Source organism: Arvicanthis niloticus, chromosome X (genome assembly GCF_011762505.2).
Source record: "Arvicanthis niloticus isolate mArvNil1 chromosome X, mArvNil1.pat.X, whole genome shotgun sequence".
NCBI lineage: Eukaryota > Metazoa > Chordata > Mammalia > Rodentia > Muridae > Arvicanthis > Arvicanthis niloticus.
Window position 1 is genome coordinate 67,611,112 of NC_047679.1, and position 18,946 is coordinate 67,630,057.

The window sequence follows — 18,946 nt, forward strand, 5'->3', positions numbered from 1 at the left end:
ATCATAAGATGCAGGCTGTTTCATCGCATGGAATTTCACAGATATTTATTTTTTTATATTAAAACTTCAGTATCTGTGCTTTTGTACAAGAAGATTGCCTCAACTATTCCAACATTTCTTGGTAATTAAAAGGAATCTAATTCGTACTCCATCTGAATTCCAATATTTCTGTTGGATTCATCTTTATTTTTCTTTGAATTTATATGTGAAACAATCTAAGTACTTGTGTCTAAGAGTTTTTCCTTTCAGATCTTTTACCTTGGCACCCAGTTTTCTTAAGAACAACTGGAGCATCTTTGGTGAAAAGTTTGTGAGTAGTTGAAAATCCCATATCCTTGTTTCAGGAGCTTGCAAAGATTCTAAACTCTCATTCCAACCTTTAAAATATTTCAACATCAATATGTTATAACATTGAAGTCTCCTTAATTATTCAGGATATAGAATTTGAGAAATATACATATGTCTGTAACTTAGTCTGAAATACATTCACTAATGGATGAAAATGATTGACAAGTTAATAGATGTATTATAAATTTAATATAGTAGAATAATAGTTGTACAATATAGTTGTTGTCTGCATATTATTAGTAAATTTCTTTTAATTTGGCACTATAATTGAAACTTTTATAATGAAATAGTAAATAAATTGTTTAACTCTATATTGGTGATATCTTTGTTCCAACTATTCTATCAAATATGAAAGGTTTTAGAGGACCCTTTTTTCCTAGGAGGACTGTTCAAGTTTCATATTATAATCTAATAAGTTTTCTTTGAAAAACATGTTCCTAAATGATTATACAGGGGCTATTACAGTGTATGCTATTTATTCTGTTCATTAATATATACATGATAGTACCATGACAGTTTTTAAATTTAAGAATGCTTCTATCACTCTTATTATTAACCACCAAAGGCTCTTAATATGCATTTCCCAGAGTATATATTTTAAAGAATAATATCCCCATTATGTTTTCTAAAAGGTTTATCACTTGATATTTTCTCATTCTTTTTCTTTTCAATTATATCACTTCAATAGTTTGAGTATATCTGCTAAATAGCATATTGGAAAACATTTCATCATGGTAGCATTGGAAGTTTGGGATGTAGTAAACTCTGAAGAAATAGTATTATACCAGTGTATTCTTTTAAAAAGTAAGAGTGAGTTCATTTTAAAAGGTGAATTGGAGGCTGTCTTACAGCTCAATGATAGAAGCTAGCATACTTAAGACCCTAGGGTCAACACTTACACTTATCAAAACTAATGGCAAGTTGACCTGGTCTTATTTGCATTTAAATTATTATGATAAAATACACTGAAAAATGTAACCAGAAGAAGAAAGGATTTATTTTGGCTCACAGTTCTAGGGTAGAGTCAATCATTGTGAAGCAGTCAAGTTGGCAGGAGCTTCAAGATAGTAGTCAAACTATGTTCACAGTCAAAAGTAGAGAGATAGGAATTAGTACATACATACTTGTATTTCTTTTACTTTCTCTTTTTAAACTTCAGGATACCTTGTATAGGGAATGCTGTTGCCTCAGAGGAGGTTCTTCTGAATTCAGTTAATATAATCAAGACAATCAGTCATAGACATGACCATAGACCAGCATTATCTAGACCATCCCTTAATGAGACTCTTTTTTACAAGTATTTCTAGATTATATGAAGTTAACAATTAAAATTAAAGATTACAGCCACTATTTAATTATTCTCTTGCCCTTACATTGTTATTTTGCATTAAGATTATTCACCAATGTATTCACTTTCTCAGCTGCCAGAAGAAAATATAGATGAATATATCCATTAAAAGTAACGTAGTCTATATTATTTTGTTATAGAAGTGAAAATAAGACTATGATAGACAATTAGCTACATTTTTCATGGCTGTGTTCAAACTCATGACAAGAAGAAATTTTAGGGAAGAAAAGAATATTTCTGCTTATAGTCCAAGAGGATACAGTCAGTCCATCAGTGTAATGAAGTCATGATGGCAGGACTATAGGAAAGCAGGCCACATAGCATTCACAATTAGGAAGCAGAGAACAGTGAATGCTTATGCACAACTTGTTTTCTTGCTGTCGTGCAGCCCATGATTCCAGGCTATGGAATCATATTCACATTTAAGATGGATATTTCACTTCAATGAACCTAATCTGGATAATCCCTTACAGACACTGTCAGAATATTTGTTTTACTTAGTTAGTCTAAATGTATAACATTGCCAAAATTAATCATTAAAAACCCATTCCTATCAACTTGGTACACAAACACTTACTCTTTAAGGCACATAATTACATTCCTTGTCTTTATCGGTCTTTTCGTAATTCAAAATGCATTAGGTACAACATTAGAAGTCCTCGTGGTCTTTAACAAATGCAAAATTTAAAAGTTCAAAGTTCAAATCTCATCTGAGACTCAAGGCTAAATATTAACTCTCATCTCCTATAATATCAAAAATAAATATTGGTCACCTACTTTTAATATAAAATGATACAGAATAAGCTTCTCCATCTCAAAACACAGGGAATTGGTACATAGCAAAGAAATTGACAAAAGAATACCAAATATAACAGATAAAACATGAAGCCCTGCAGCTTTATGCCAGGCATATGGGTTTGTGACAGAATCATTTAGATTTCAAAAGGCATAAGTAAACTTTTCTTTTTCTACTTACATCAAAAACAGCCTTTATCTTACTCCAGTTCAACTCCTTATCAGCTCAGCAGATGCCACAATGTGCTGATGTTGCTAACATCCTGAGGTTCCTATTGCAGCATAGGTAATGTGACATTTATTTAGGGGTTACAACACTACCACATGCGGTATGGCCTTAGCAGATCTTGGAAATGTGCAAAACACCATGAACTCCATCAATCTCTCATATTTTGTGTTTATGAATTCAGTTTTATGTAGGCAGCACAGAAAATTTGTGCTAGTAGCGCTGGATGAAGCCTAAAACCTCGAATCACAGCTGCATTGGTCTTTGAGAGCCAATTCTACGGAAACATAGTCATATCTGATTGTTGGAGTAGAAAATACCTCTGCAGCAGTTTACCTCCTTCCTTTCAAACCAATTTGCATTTTGACAAAATGGAGCCATTCATAGGAGGGTTCTTGTTCTCAGTGCACATTTTTTGTTGCCCCAATACATAGAACAACGAATCTCTAATGGTGCTCTTCTCTATAACAGTCACAGATTCTTTGTCATCCTTTTTCTCTTTATCTGTAACTTTAAACTTGGTCATATAGCTTTTATTGTCAAACCACACTAAAAAAAACCTCTTTACTCTTTTCTCTATTTCATTGCCTGCCTAGTTCAGAGATGTGAGCAGTACAAATGACACAGTGTTAAAACTATTCTCTTACAATCTCTTCTATCAAACAAATTAATTTAGTTCATTTAACTTCAGCCTTGCTTAAAATGCAGCTACATTCTTTGCCAAAACATCACATGAAGGGCCTCTATGCCAATTCTTGATAGAGTCACTGTTCCTTTCTGGACCACAGGCAGAGCAGCTTTGAGTAACACAGGGACATAGAAAGGTAAACAGAGACTGTAATTTTCAGGAATGAACAATTTTTATTTTTCCAAGCCTGCTTACATGTGTTCACCTAGCTACTAAAGATAACACATAGATTGAACTAACAGTCTTTATGACTTCCTTTGTCCCATTATCTGAATCTTTTTTCATACTTTCTGTTTTGGTCTTACACATCAGGACATGCCTGCAGCTATCTGTAGTAACAGGGCCATATCTTGGTCCAAGAATGTGCTTGAAAAAGAAGTGGCAGACCATGTGAACCCCAACATCTCTGAAAACTCATCAGCCATGTCTCCACTGTCTGTCTTTCTTTGTTGTTATTGTTTCTACCTTCTTAGTTCCTACAAAGAATGACTCCTTCAGTTTTGCTTGAGCACTGTTGAACTTTTGTACCCCACAACTGCAAATTCTATTATATTCCTGCCACAAATCACTTCAGAGGTTCTCATAATTATACAGTCAGGTTTTCTACCACAAGAGCCCCTCTTGCTGGTATTAATTTTTACTATAACCTTTCTCATTGTTGTGATCAAATAGCTGAAAAAATAGTTTTAAGAAAACTAGGGGGGTGTCGCAGTGGACAAAAATGAGTATTACTCTGGTAGGGGACCTGAGCTTGATTTTAATCAATTACCTGTACACCCCAAGCTACAGTGGGATCTGATTGCCTTACCCTCTGTGAACACATGAACTATAAACACACACACACACACACACACACACACACACACACACACACACACACGCACACACACACATCTTATGAATATGCACCTAACCCTTGAGAAATTTGAGGCCTCAGGGAATGGGGAGGTGTGGCAGGGTGTTGTAGGGTATGGTAGGATGTGGGATGTGTAGACATCCTCTTAGAGACAGGGAGAAGGAATGGGATAAGGAAATGTTGGGGGGGGAATAAAGATTGGACTGAAAAAATGATTAAAAATAAAAACAGGAAGCACTTTGAAGAAGAAAGTGGATAAATTCCACTATTGATAGTAAATCATGGTTTCAGTTGTGTAAGATAGAGGGCCACATAGCATTTACAAACATAATAATCTCTCAAAAGATGACTAGAGATTTGTTTCCTTAATAACTTAAAATCTGATCATGTTGATGAGATTAAATGTATCAGATGGTAGAAATATTTCTTTTTATTTTTGCCATTGTAGACGAAATTGAATGAGCATTCTTACCTTTCTTTATAGTGTTAACATTTCAGTCTATTAGTATATTGAATTTTAAGTAATGATATTGTTTTTAGATTTTGTTTTTGACAGTGCTGAAGATTAAACTCAGCAAATCAACTATGGCAGAGCTAGTTCCATAGAATTTACTAAATATATTTTCAAAGATGTTTATATTAATATTCAGTTAAATGGCATCATTCATAAAACATTATTCTTATGCTTTGACAATAGTAGTAATATCAAGTTAAAATTTTAAAAGAAAATCTCAGATATTTGTATTACTTTTCTATTGTGGTGATATTTTGCTTCTTGGAACCTATGCCCATGAACTTTAGCCAACATGAACAACCAAATGTGTGCTGAACAAAGAAGACACCAATAAATATGAGAAAATGGATGTGAAACAGTGCACAAGGCCTCAATCCTCTACAATAAACTATAGGCAGCTGAGTAAAGTTGAGAGTAGACAAGACGATCTTCCACTGGAAAAAACATACCAATTCATGCACAGCGCTCAATGACTCATGTTGAAAACGCACATACAAGTAACTTTATAAGGAATTAACAGGTTGTATTAAGAATAAATATGTATATACAAATACACATGCAATTAAGAATTGTTGAAAAAAGTGGCTGTAAATTGGAAGGAGATTGGGGAGGGAAATATGAGAAGTTTTGGAGGGAGGATAGGGACGGAAGAAAGGTAAATTAAGATGGACTCTCAAAACAAAGAAAACAAAGGGAACTAACAAAAATTATCATGACCATGGTAACTTACAGAAGAAAGCAGTTATTTGGACTTGCAACTTCAGAAGGATAAGATTTCATTACCGTCACACCAGGGAAGTAAGAGCTGCAGTGGGCAGATATAGTGACAAGGGCAAGAAACTGAGAACTCCTATCTTGTAGTGTGTGCAGAAAGAGCAATATGGAAATGGTGAATTCCATTGAAACCTCAATGACTGTCTGAAAACAATGTTATAACCCTAAATCTATCCAAGTAGCATCAACATCTTGAACCAAATATTAAAGTATTTGAACCTCTAGAGGAACCTATCATTTAAACCACCATGTATATTTATTTTATTTTAATTATGTGTATTTCTATGCATTTTTTGTGGGCATGTGTTGAAAGCAGGACCAGAAAAGGGGGCAAAAGTAGAGACAAAGCCCACAAAGATGTCTGGGATTTCAGACTTCAAAGACCAGTATTAGGTGCAGATCTATTTTTTACTGTTTAGTACAATAATCTCTCTCTCTCTCTCTCTCTCTCTATATATATATATATATATATATATATATATATATATATATATATATAATCTGTATCTGTAACTATATATAACTTTTCTGCCAATGAGGGTGTGGTTATGTAATCAGGAACCAAAAGGGGCATTATATGTACCTTCCTGCTGAATCTAATGAGCTTGCCTGTGACTCTTTTTTGGAGGGATTCAACCACCCAGAAGTATTTTCATGAAGACAGAAGAAAAGGCCACCATCTTAACATCAAGTTTGTCTCACTGATTTGCTGAGAGAGACACTTTAGATTGCTGCCATGTACAGTTGAATCAAGATTGCATATGAAGACTTAGAAGACCATGGCACTTTGTGCACCATCTTACTCCTTTCTACACCAGATTCATCTCTATATTCCCCACAGTTTTGCAGATATACAAAGAGGCTGAGAATGACAGATTTCCCTAGATCTGGGATTACAGGCAGTTCTGAGTACCTGCTGGGAGTGAAACATAGGTCCTCTACCAGTGACTAATCACTCCAGGTACCAATAACAACTTTTAATTGAATATGTACAGAACTTTTATGTAAAATATAACTAAAATATAAAACATACTTAAATATGTCTATTTTTGGTGAGCAAAATTAAATTAATATTTAGTAATTTACCCAAAGGATCAAAAGTAAAACTTAGTAGATCATTTTTCAAATCCAGGCATATTGACTCTTTTGTATTAACTTGACAAAAGCTAAATTCATAAGTGATAACTTATGTTAAGATATAATAACTTATGTTAACTTCTCAGTTAAGAAGATGCCTCTATAAAATACAGTTGTAAGACATTTTCTCAATTACCGATCAATGATAAATGGTCCAGTACATTGTTGGTGGTACTAACCCTGGGGTGGTGGTCCTGGGTTCTATAAGAAAGCAGTCTGAGCAAGCAAGGGCAAGCAAACCAGTATGCAGCCCTCCTCCATAATCTATGCATCAACTCTTGCCTCCGGATTGCTGAGCTCTTTGAGTTCCTGCTCTGACTTCCATGGATGATGTAGACCAATGTGAAAGTATAAACAAAAAAATATTTCTCTCTTCTCTTATGAATTTGTCAATTGTGGATATATGTTAATTTTAAATTTTGTATGTGTAAATCTTGTATGTCTTGTCTAAATTAATTATATTAATTGTGTTTGCTTCTAATATACCACTTAAAATATTAGAAACATTGAATCCTTTGGTTTACATTGTTATGTATGATGTGGCAGACCAATATTTTACTTCATCTCTATTATATAGAATTTTATAGGAACCTAAATTCTTCAAAAATATTAACTGATATTTGTTGGATATAAAAGCTATTCCAAGAAAATCACATATATGCTTTCTTCTTTAGTTCTTGCTTTAGCTATATAAATATAACTTAAGTATAACTTAGTGGTGTTTAAAGATTTTAGAAACTATAATTCTGTACATATGCTCTATATTGAAAATAATATCTATGCATTTAAAAAATACTTTGCTGATGGGGCTAGAGGAATTGTTCAGTAGTAGTTCAAAGAACGTGATCTTATTCCAAAATATCAGAGTTTGGTTCTCAGCATCCACATGGCATTTATCAGTCATCTAAACCTCTAATTCTAGAGTATCTAATACCCTCTTAACATTTCTTAGGGCATCACCCATACACATAATTTAGGCATTCACATTTAGGCAAAATACGCATAAACATTTAAAAAATAAACATTTTAGTATACATTTGATCATTAACTGTTTTGTTTTATTTATTATATTGAATGTGTACTTATGTGTCTATGTGTACACGTGCATGAACATATATTTGTAGATTTGTACTTGTCAGACCTCAAGTGTGGAGAACAGAAGACAATTTTCAATAATTCTTTCTCTTTTGCAAAATTGTAGAATCTGGACACTGAGCTCAGGTCTTCGGGACTTTTTGACAGCATCTCTACCAGCCGAGCCATCTCCTCAACAGAAATTCTGTTAGTTATATATTTAAAGAGTTTTCTAACTTTCAATAGAAATATTTTTCACTCATTTATTATATTTTAGCATATAATTTAAATAAATGTATTTATATTCTAGTAAGTCTCTAGTATCACACACATGATTTTAAAAAATAAATATTTAAATTAACTTCCCCTGTTGTCTGAAACTGGTAATTATCCCATATGGAGAAGTCTTAGAAATTTTAAAAGTATAAAGCTGTTATAAGTAGTAGCTATTTCATATGGAGAATTCTTAGAAACTTTTGACCGCATAAATCTGTCATATAATGGTAAATCAAATTATAGAATTCCAAAGAATTTTCTGTCACTTTTAGCATTGTAAAATGAATTAGATATGTGATTTTTTTATCACATATTATATCACATATTATGTATGTGATTGTGTTCATCATTTATTTTGGATTATATAAGAATAACACAGTACATTTTCCAAATCTCTGGTCAAATATATGTTATTATTACTGAATATCTATTATATAAGGTAGTTAGAAAACAGACACATTTAATTTTCAGAACAAGGGTTTAGTGATGCATATAGCTAAGAAAAATATTAGAAACTATAAAACTAATGAAATGGAAATAAAGAATGGTGTGCAAGGTATTACATTCAAAGGCAGATAATTATTTCTTTCAAACTAAAGGACATATTTAATATGCTTGAATAACAGTGATTTTGCTTTGCTAATGCAAAAAAAAAATGTGCTGATAATATATCTGAACTACTTCTTGCAGATCCAAACAGAAACAACAGTCAGATAATTATTGTGTATAAGGGTGAAGAAAGTATACTTTTGGGAATACTATTAAAAAACGAAAAACTGCACAAATGTATTGTTACTACCATCTTTCAATTAAAAATAGCAATAGTTACCACTTCTGTGTGATAAATCTGCTATCCAAGGTTTTATTTAGAGCCAGTACTGGCAACCAAGAATATAAAATGATTAACTAAAATTAAATGCATGTATATTAAAATGGTTGGAATTTGTTAATATACTTTATTTATTTTTAGTGTATTTATTCACTTTACATCCTATTCACTGATTTCTGGCCCTGTCACATTCTCTTAAAATCCTTTTTCCCACCCTACTTCTCCTCTGAGAAGGTGGAGACCCATTTTGGGTATCACCTGACCCTGGCACATAAAGTATCTGCAGGGTTAGACACATCCTTTCCCAATGAGGCTAGACAAGGCAGCCATCCAGGAGAACATATCCCATTTTGAGGCAACAGCTTTTGGGATAGCCCCCACTACAGTTGTTCAGGACTCACATGAAGACCAAGCTACACATCTGTAACATATGTGCACAATGCCTAGGTCCAGGCCATTTATAGTCTTTGGTTGTTGGTTCAATCTCTAAGAGCCCCAAGGGTTCAGATTAGTTAACTTTGTTGCTCATCCTATGAGATCATATCCCCTTCAGGACCTTCAATCCTTCCCTCAACTCTTCCATAAGAGTTCCCATCCACTGTTTAACTGTGACTCTGCATTCCTCTGATTCATCTGTCTTTCAGAAGATAGTCATGCTAGACTCCTCTCTGCAAGCATAACAAAGTATTGGTAACAGCATCATGGATTTGTACTTGCCCATGGGATGGGTCTCAAGTTGGGCTGGTTATTGGTTGGCTATATGCTATCATATATTTGTTCTTAGCTGTTCAGACCAGTGTAAGATGTCATCTCAGAGTTGTTTTGATTTTGCATTTCCCTGTTGTCTAAAGACTTTGAAGATTTTCATGTTTCTCAGCCAGTCAAGATTCCTCTGTTGAATTCTCTTTTTAGATCTGCACCCTATTTTTAATAGAGTTATTTTGGGTTGTTGGCATCTAACATCTTGAATTCTTCATAAATTCTGGATATTATTCCTCTGTCAATAGGTTTGGTGAAGATCCTTTCTCAATCTGTAGGCTGCCATTTTGTCCTATTGATAGTGTCCTTTGCCTTACAGAAGCTTTTCAGTTTCATGAGTTACCATTTATCAATTTTTGATCTTAGAGCATGAACCATTTGGTTTCTGTTCAGGAACTTGTCTCCTGTATAAATGTGTTCAAGTTTATTTGCCAATTTCTGTTCTATTAGGTTTAGTGTATTCATTTTTACGTTGAGGTGTTTGATCAACTTGGACTTCAGTTTGGGCAGGGTGATGAATATGGATCTATTTGCATTCTTCTACATGCAGATATTCAGTTAGACCAGCACCATTCCTTGAAGATACTTTCTTTTTTCCATTGTGTGTTTTTTTTTTCTTTGTCAAAAATCAAGTGCCATAGCTGTGTGAGTTTATTTCAGGGTCTTTGGATTCCAATGATCCACTGGTCTACTCCTATTCCAATATCATGCAGTTTATATTATGATTGCTCTGTAGTATAGCTTGAGGTAAGGGATGGTAATACCTCAGAAAGGTTTTTTGTTGTTGTTGTTTTTGGTTTTGTTTTTTTGTTTTTGTCTTTATTATTGTTCAGAACTGTTTTTGCTATCCTAGTATTTTTGTTTTTCCATAAGAAACTGAGACCTCTGTCAAGGTCTGTAAAGAACTATGTTGGCATTTTTATTTAAATTGCATTGAATTTGTAAAATGCTTTTGGTAGGATGATCATTTTAACTATGTTAATCATACTAATCTGTGAGCATAGAAGATCTCTCCATCTTCTGATATCTTCCTCAATTCTTTTCTTAAGTGACATGATGTTCTTCCATATAAGTCTTTCATTTGCTTGGTGAGAGTTACACCAAGATATTTTATATTATTCATGGTTATTGTAAAGGGTCTCCCTAATTTCTTTCTTAGACCATTTTTTTCATTCATATAAAGGAGGGCTACTGACTTCTTTGACTTAATTTTGTATCCATCCACTTCGCAGAAACTGTTTATTAGCTGTAAGTGTTCTAAGGTTGAGTTTGGGGGATTGCTTATGTTTACTATTATATTATCTGTAAATAGTGAAACTTTGAATACTTCCTTTCCAATCTGTTTCCACTTAATCTCCTTTAGTTGTCTTATTGGTCTTGCTAGAACTTCAAGTACTATATTACATAGATAGGAAGAGAGTGGGTAGCCTTGTTTTGTTTCTGATTTTAGTGGAATTGTTTTAAGTTTCCCTCCATTTAATTTGATGGTGGCTATTGACTTGTTATATGTTGCTTTAATTATGCTTAGTTATTTGTCTTGTATCCCTAATAATTCTAATACTATTATAATGACGGTATGTTGGATTTTGTCCAGGACTTTTTCAGTATCTAATAAGATAACCATATGATTTTTTTCTTTCAATTTGTTTATATGATGGATTAAATTGATGGATTTTTGTATATTGAAACATCCTGGCATTTCTGGGATAAAGAGTACTTGATCTTGATGAATGATGTATTTGCTATGTTCTAGAATTCATTTTGAGGGAATTTTATTGAGTATTTTTGCATCAATGTTCATACAAGAAATAGGTCTGAAATTTTCTATCTTTGTTGACTCTTTGTATGGTTTAGGTATCAGATGACTTTTGCTTCATAGAATGAGTTTATAGGATATCAGTGCTTTGATGTCATTTTGTCTTGCCTTTTGTTTATTATTTTCTTTTCTCAGCCTTTAGCCATCTGATAGACTTTGGTCCCTGGATGTTCTAGTTGTAGTAGGTATTGGGAGGGAGGTTAACTTCAATGATCCTGGTGTGTTAGGCCTCAGATGGGTATCATTGTGCTGTGTGGTTCCAGATTAGCAGGTCTGTTTGGTTCAGGATCTGTAGGTGGGATGAAGATAGGTAGAAATGTGTGTGGGGGGAATGGAGGACCAGTGGGGTTACAGACTGCTCATTGCAGCTTGGGGTACCCCTAGAGGACTCAAGAACCTGGAAACATGGGTGGGAGAAGGGAAACTAACTTGTATAGTTCAGGCTAATCAGGTATGATGAAGGTAGGCTTAAATGTATCAGGAGAATCTATTAATACATTTGTAAAAAATGTTTAAATGAGTCATCCCACTTATTTCTATATTCATTTTCAGGTTGGTTATCATACATTCTGATATAGATTTTAAACATGTTTGGAAAGAATATTTGAGGTTTTCACCAGTACTAAATGAATAAGAAGCAGATAAATAACATATGCCTTCTTGATTATGGCACCTTAGAAATAATTGATATTTTATCATGACTTTATAAAACTTACCTAGAAAAGAAACTCAATAATAGTGTTTCTTCATACTAACTGTGTTGATGCAATAATATGAAAATGTTTCTTTCATTCTATAAGTATGGATCTTTGGCTGGATCTCTTAGCCACAGATAATAATAAACCTTGAAGCACTTAAAATTTAGACTGGTAACCTATCATGTACTCAGCCTGTTTGTTTAACCTGCCTTTAAGAGAACTATGTTATAGTCAGCCTTACTTATTTTGGATTTTCCATGTAATCATAATCAAGTTTAACAACCTAAACTACTGCATATTTGTAATCCTACTCTATGTATTGTTCCAGGCTCCTAATCCAGAACAATGCGTATGTATTATTTAGTGAAAGCAGCAAGTAAAGGTGTTAAAAACAAGCTTCTAAAATTCACCACAATTGTTGAAAGCATCCATTTATTGGTTGATAAACAATGATGTTTGTAGTACTGTTTGTTGTCTGAGTCAATTGATATCAGTGGGAGCCAGTGACTAAACTTTTACAAAACTCTCTTAAAGATTTCTATAAACTTTCCCAATCCTTCCCAATGTGATGCTTTCTGTGCTGTTCAATAATGATAAATTGAATCCCTTTGTTAGGGACAGAAATGAATAGACACATATAGTAACAACAGTCAGACACACAAAGAGAGATAGAACCCACAGAAGGTGAATTCATACACAAAGGAATAGGACCAGACACAAAAGCCAATAGATTCAAAAGACAGAATTCTTTAGACTTATATAATAGACAGGGATATATTAGAAAATGCAGAGAACATGGAGTAGAGAAGTGAAATCTGTAGTAGATTTTGGTTAAATGACTTCAAGAGAATGTGCTTTTATTTGTTGCATTAATGTGACCCCAATACATTGTTTGTGTCTGGGAGTTAATCACTATGTATGTAATCTTTACAAGGACAAGTTGTGCTTACTGAATAAAATGCATTTATCTGTATATTGGTGGTAAGTGTGTAGATCTATATGAGTGTGTTTGAATGATAACATGTCTGTGACACATCATATGTGGATAGGTCACAGGACAACCATGGCTATCAATAGTCACTATCTACCTTATTTGAGATAGGGTTTCTTTTTTCACTAATCTACTGCATATCCTCTTAGCTGACCCACAAGTTTATAGAGAATCCTTATTATTCCCTTATTCCAAAAGGAGTAGTGGGCTGATTCCTTTATTCCAAAAGGAGTAGTGTGTCTGATTCCCTTATTCCAAAAGGAGTATTGTTTATAAAAACAATTTTTCTCACTGTGTGGCTTTTGTGTGCACCAGTGTTTCAAACTCAGGTCATCAGGCAAATACTTTTACCCATTGAGACTTTCCCTAACTTTAAATGATAAATCTTTTTGACTGATTTTTTATAATAAAAGTTAGAGTTATCAGGTTTAGATAATTAGGCTAAAAATAGAAAAATAAAAAAAATGAATAAAGAAGAAAACAAAACAAGATGAAAAATGGAGAACCCAATCTCCTAAAGTCATGTTCAAACTAAAAAACACATTTGTAAGATATTGCACATTTTTATATTATGTGTTGTTTCATTATTAGTATGTGTTTTATGAGTCACAGTCAGATAAGTAAAACCAACTTTATGGATTTTTTCTAATCAAAGAAGCATGTTTATTTTTTGTTGCTGCTCAATAAAACATCACCCAACATTATTATGCCAAGTAATATTGGCAAATATCATAATAGATTTTATGAGACAAATCAATATTCTCATTTTATTTATCTCTGAGTTTATAAATGGATTTCAGTCTACCTCTTATTCTCATCATGTACAAGGCTTTATAATGACCTACCTATAGGCAATTGCCTAGTTACAAACTGAACTGATTAACTTTTGGCTGTATGTGAAAAATTTACTAAAGAAACATTTATTGTACTTTGAAATATTATTCTTTACTTCCTTCTTAAGGATGCACAATACTCTTATGCTTGTGTAATTTCTAGCCAAGATTGTATATGTATATCCTACAAAAGTCAACTGAGTTTTAGGAAATAGTTTTAAATTAATGAATGCTTATTTTTCATGAATTTGCTTTCTGATTACTTGTGACTAAGATTTCAGAGTACTATAAAATACCAAATTCTAATTGAAAAATTACTGAATATCTTAAGTTTATTTAGAAATACTATCCAGAGTTCATTAAAATAAGTTTGAGGAAACAAAGTGAGAACACATGAAATACCTATTTAACAAAGCATCCTCTGCATTTGGAAAACAAGTGATACAGCTTTAAGCTAAATACCAAAAGTACAAAATGTGTTGAAAAGTGCAATTATGTTTCTCATTAATCTCTACACAGTATCTCTTATTATTACTACTTTATATTGAATTTTTATGACTTGTGTTGTATATATGTAATTATTATATTGTATATTATTTTATAGTTTCACTATCTTACAAATCCTTTCTTTTCTGCCTTTTTCTCTCATCTGCTTCAGAAACAGTAGTCTTCTACTTTAGACCAGTAGTCTTTTCAGTGTCTCTATCATTGGCTTTTAAAGAAAGTTACTTAGTTGCCACTTCAGTTTACTTCTTTTACACAAAAATATTCATTTAAGTATACATACCATATCAAGTTTTAATAGTTCATTGAGAAAATAGATTGTACTATACATAGTTAAATTTTACCAATATTATTTTAAGATCCAAAGAGATATTAAAAGTGTTAATAAAATTGAATTCAACATTTCCATCATCTATCAGGGTTGCTCTTTGTGTGTGTGTGGCAAAAAAATAGCTAAAGAAAACTCATTTTGCAAATCCTCAGTACAGTATAATTTTACTAATCTGAGTATTCATGTTATAAATAAGATCTCTAGGGCTGGAGAGATTGCTCAGTGATTCAGAGCATAAACTGTTCTTCAAGAGGTCCTGTGTTCAATTCTTAGCAACCACATGGTGGCTCACAACCATCTGTAATAGGGTCAGATGTCCTCTTCTAGTGTGTCTAAAAACATCAACTGTGTACTCATATACATAAAATAAATTAAAAAGTAAATACTAAAAAAAGAAGAAGGAAAGATCTCTGAGCTTATCTTGTAGTTTCGTCCTCAAAACTATTTTCTTTCTATTTCCATTCTCTATCAAACTCTGTAACCCACAACATTGTTCTCTAATTCTGTAGATTTTAATGTATTTATATTCTATATATAAGAGGCCATGCTTCTCATTCTTTTCCTGGCTAGTGTCATTTATTGTTATATTCTCCAAACTCATGTACTTTTGTGGCAAATAAGAACATGTAAGATTTTTTATGAATAATACCTCAGTGTTGATGGATAATAAAATAAATATAGTTCATCCATTCAGCAGACTACTCAAAAATTCAAGGGAACTTTAAATAGTTAAACCTAGTGGTTGGCCCAAAGCAATTCCAATATAAGTTTTTCATAAATAGTTAATATATTAATGATGAAAATGTACAGTTACGAATCTATGTAATCAGATGAGTAGACAAACCTATCACTTTGTAAGTTAATTTTTTAGAAAAAAATATTTCAACAATTTAAGTAAGCCTTTGCGTTCTCTCTCCCTCTCCCAACATGGCGGCCTCAGCAAAAAAGAAGAATAAGAAGGGGAAGACCATCTCCCTAACAGACTTTCTAGCTGAGGATGGGGGAACTGGTGGAGGAAGCACCTATGTCCCCAAACCAGTCAGCTGGGCTGATGAAACAGACAATCTGGAAGGAGATGTGTCAACAACTTGGCATAGTAACGATGATGATGTGTACAGGGCACCTCCAATTGACCGTTCCATCCTTCCCACTGTTCCACGGGCTGCTCGGGAACCCAATATCGACCGAAGCCACCGGTCTTCCCACTTGTCTTCCCAAGTCGCCACCCTACACTGCCTTCCTAGGGAATCTGACCTATGATGTGACAGAAGACTCCATTAAGGATTTCTTTAGAGGATTAAATATCAGCGCTGTGCGCTTACCACGCGAGCCCAGCAACCCAGACAGGCTGAAAGGCTTCAGCTATGCAGAGTTTGAGGACCTGGATTCTCTGCTCAGTGCTTTGAGTCTCAATGAAGAGTCTCTAGGTAACAGGAGAATTCGAGTGGACGTTGCTGATCAAGCACAGGATAAAGACAGGGATGACCGTTCTTTTGGTAGAGATAGAAATCGGGATTCTGACAAAACAGATACAGACTGGAGGGCCCGTCCTGCCACAGACAGCTTTGATGACTACCCACCTAGAAGAGGCGATGATAGCTTTGGAGACAAGTATCGAGATCGTTATGATTCAGACCGATATCGGGATGGATATAGGGACGGATATCGGGACAGCCCATGCAGAGACATGGACCGATATGGGGGCCGGGATCTCTATGATGACTGAGGCAGCAGAGACTATGACCAAGGCTATGACTCCAGGATAGGCAGTGGCAGAAGAGCGTTTGGGAGTGGGTACCGGAGGGATGACGACTACAGAGGAGGTGGGGACCACTATGAGGACCGATATGATAGACGGGACGACCGGTCATGGAGCTCCAGGGATGATTACTCTCGGGAGGATTATAGGCGCGATGACAGAGCCCCCCCCCCCAAAGACCCAAACTGAATCTAAAGCCTCGGAGTACTCCTAAAGAAGATGATTCCTCTGCTAGCACCTCCCAGTCCAGCCGAGCAGCTTCTATCTTTGGCGGGGCAAAGCCTGTTGACACAGCTGCTAGAGAAAGAGAAGTCGAGGAACGGCTACAGAAGGAGCAGGAGAAGCTGCAGCGTCAGCTGGATGAGCCAAAACTAGACCGCCGGCCCCGGGAGAGACACCCAAGTTGGCGAAGTGAAGAAACTCAGGAAAGAGAACGGTCGAGGACAGGAAGTGAGTCATCGCAGACTGGGCCCTCGGCCACATCTGGCAGAAATACACGAAGGAGAGAGAGTGAGAAGTCTCTAGAAAATGAAACCCTCAATAAAGAAGAAGACTGTCACTCTCCAACCTCTAAGCCTCCTAAACCTGACCAGCCTCTAAAGGTAATGCCAGCCCCTCCACCAAAGGAGAATGCGTGGGTGAAGCGAAGCTCTAACCCTCCTGCTCGATCTCAGAGCTCAGACACAGAGCAGCCGTCCCCGACAAGTGGTGGAGGCAAAGTAGCTCCAGCTCAGGCCTCTGAGGAAGGACCATCAAGGAAAGATGAAAGTAAAGCCGATGGGGTGAGTGCCACAAAAGGCCAAACTGGGAGCTCCAGGCGTGGTCCCGGGGATGGAGGGAACAGAGACCACTGGAAGGAGTTGGATAGGAAGGATGGCAAAAAAGATCAAGACTCCAGATCTGCGCCTGAGCCAAAGAAACCTGAGGGAAACCCAGCCTCCAAGTTCAGTTCTGCAAGCAAATACACCGCTCTGTCTGTGGACGGTGAGGATGAGGATGAGGGAGACGACTGCACTGAGTAGACCTCCACACCCTGTGCTTTCTCCTAGTCTCCACCCCCGGAACATTCAAGAGCAAATCAAACCTCTATCCAGACAAGACAAAATAAACTCACCATCTCCTGAAGATCTTTCTAAACTTTTTTTTTTTTTTTTTTTTAATGACATGAAATTCTTTTGCATGCTGCTGCAGCCTTTTAAAGTATTGAAGTAACTGGAGAATCACCATTGTAGCCTAAGATGGCTACCACTTTGAGAAAGTTGTGAGTGTCTGATGATACCAAGCAGTTACCTGTGTGACTAGTGCCTGGGGCTCCATTCAGCAGAAATGTAGTGACAGAGAGGCAGTCATATCAGTTAGGCAGTAGAGAAAGGTGCAAGGGAGAAGTGAGATTTCTATCTTCTAATTCTTATCCTAAGGTGGCACCTGTGATTTCCCAAACATTACCTGAATAAATTTCCCATCCTTACTTAGAAAGGTAGCTCTCCTCTCTCAAGCTGTTTTAGTCTCCGAGAGGCTGCCAGCCCCTCTACTTTAGTTCTGACTTCAATGGGGCCAGCCTAGGGGGAATTGGTTTTTTGTTTTGTTTGGGTTTTTTTTTTTTTTTGGTTTTTTGTTTTTTGTGTTTTTTTTTTTTTAACCCCCCAAGGGGGTAGTTGGGAGTGAGTCTACAGACCACTAACAAGTAGTACCGCTTGGGGACCAAAATGAATGGGAAACTCAATCGTGATTTGAAAAGCTTGGGGGAGGTGATCGATTATATTTTATACCAGGTAGTAAGGGAATTGGTGTGACCTCCAATAAACACATGAGTAGAATGGTCTGGATGAGGAAGCACTTACAGTAGTGGGAAGTTCTAGTCTTGTGGATCCTGGTTTCGCCCCTTCTAAACTGTCCTTTCTAGAGGTTCAGATATATCCATTCTTTGAAAACCTTGTCACTCTGGTCATCTCATGTTCTTATGACTCTTAGCCTCCCTCCCAGAGCTGTCTCTAAGTCACACACCTCCCATAGACCACAAGAAACTGTGCCTGAGGTGAGGACTCTTTCTCAAGCAAATCAGCTCTGTGCTATCTTTGATTCCTGCCCCTATTTGCCTGCTACTGCTGCTTTCATCCCCAACTGATGGACTTGGGTGGTGAGTGGGGGGTCTGTAAGTGGGGTGAGTTGGAGGTCTTCAGCCTTGGTGGGGGTGTTTTAAGGTTTCTATAAATTCCCTTCACTGGAACCTCATGCCAGTGCTTGAATTTATAATGTATGTGACCTAGACTGTGGTTTCTGCTTAGGAGGTTTGGCTTCTTTACTTCCCTCAAGAATAAAGGATAATCCAAAGAAAAAAAAACAATTTAAGTAAAATATAGCGGACATCATACAATTAAAAGTTATAATTC

At 35.4% G+C, this 18,946-nt stretch overlaps 1 pseudogene; it reads left to right on the forward strand.

Moving 5' to 3' along the window:
* Positions 1-15,701: 15,701 nt before the first annotated feature.
* Positions 15,702-17,681, forward strand: LOC117694418 (eukaryotic translation initiation factor 4B pseudogene; annotated as a pseudogene).
* The last annotated feature ends 1,265 nt before the right edge of the window (positions 17,682-18,946 follow it).